Source organism: Odontomachus brunneus, unplaced genomic scaffold (genome assembly GCF_010583005.1).
Source record: "Odontomachus brunneus isolate Ranch 3 - 2012 unplaced genomic scaffold, Obru_v1 Obru_scaffold_231, whole genome shotgun sequence".
Taxonomy (NCBI): Eukaryota; Metazoa; Arthropoda; class Insecta; order Hymenoptera; family Formicidae; genus Odontomachus; species Odontomachus brunneus.
Genome location: NW_022639681.1, coordinates 147,116 through 148,182, shown reverse-complemented (window position 1 = coordinate 148,182; position 1,067 = coordinate 147,116).

Sequence of the window (1,067 nt, the reverse complement as noted above, 5' to 3'; positions counted from 1 at the left end):
ATGTCACGTCTTAGTTGATTTTAAAACGTGTTAATTGTCCTTTTTGGGTCAATGGATTTAACCACTTTACCCTGGGATGGACAAGTTCGTGTAATTGTGTGTGATTAAATGTGTAAATGTAAATGTGTGTACAAAATAATTATTTTACTTACTGATTCTGGTTGATTCTTTCTTTAAGAAATTTTAAATTACTTGAAGTGCTTCTCGTGCTATAGTTATAGAGAGACTGAAGAGCTTGCGATCGGACTTAAGAGGTTGGAGAAGGTTTGGGAATGTAACGTGACACTTAGGTCAGAGGATATGTTAGGAAACAAACCTTTATCTTCCCAGTATCTTATTTACGACTTTAATGTTTTATCTTAATGATCCATTTGTTATATGTATTGTTTGTTTTTATACGTTTGATTAATTAATTATAACTGACTGATCGATTGTCTAATTGACTGATTCCTGATCTTTAGTCTGATTTTTGTTTCTATTATTACTTCTTGTTTTAAGTTTGATTTTTGTCTTACTACTCTCTTACAGACTGTCACTACTTCTACTACTACTTTTTACTTACTACTTACTACTGGTTCTACCTTTTTGTGTGCAGTCGCACCCGCTTTTATAGGCAGGTGGCGAGATACCCCCGCGTGAGTTCTCACCACCTTTTAGTAGAAGGGGGAAGATGCTTCTCACGATATGTGAGTAATAATCAATAGTGAAATTTCGACACCTTATTATCAGTCCATTGTTCTTTGACCACCCAGGGCATTTATTGCATTCCTGGTGGTAACATAAGGTGCACTCGGTCGAACTAAAGAGAAGTTACGTCGGACGTAACAATAACCATTATATACCAAAATTATATTCGTATAAATACTTACATAAATATAATTCATATCTATTGTTAAATTTACTATTATATAACACATATTCTATCTATTGTACTATCTTACACATATTCTATTATTGTATCACAAAAAAAAAATATATATACTTAAATTACAGACACTAATTAACCACAACCATTTTACACAACACGCTCATACGTGGTATCATTATTTAAATATACCACTTATGAT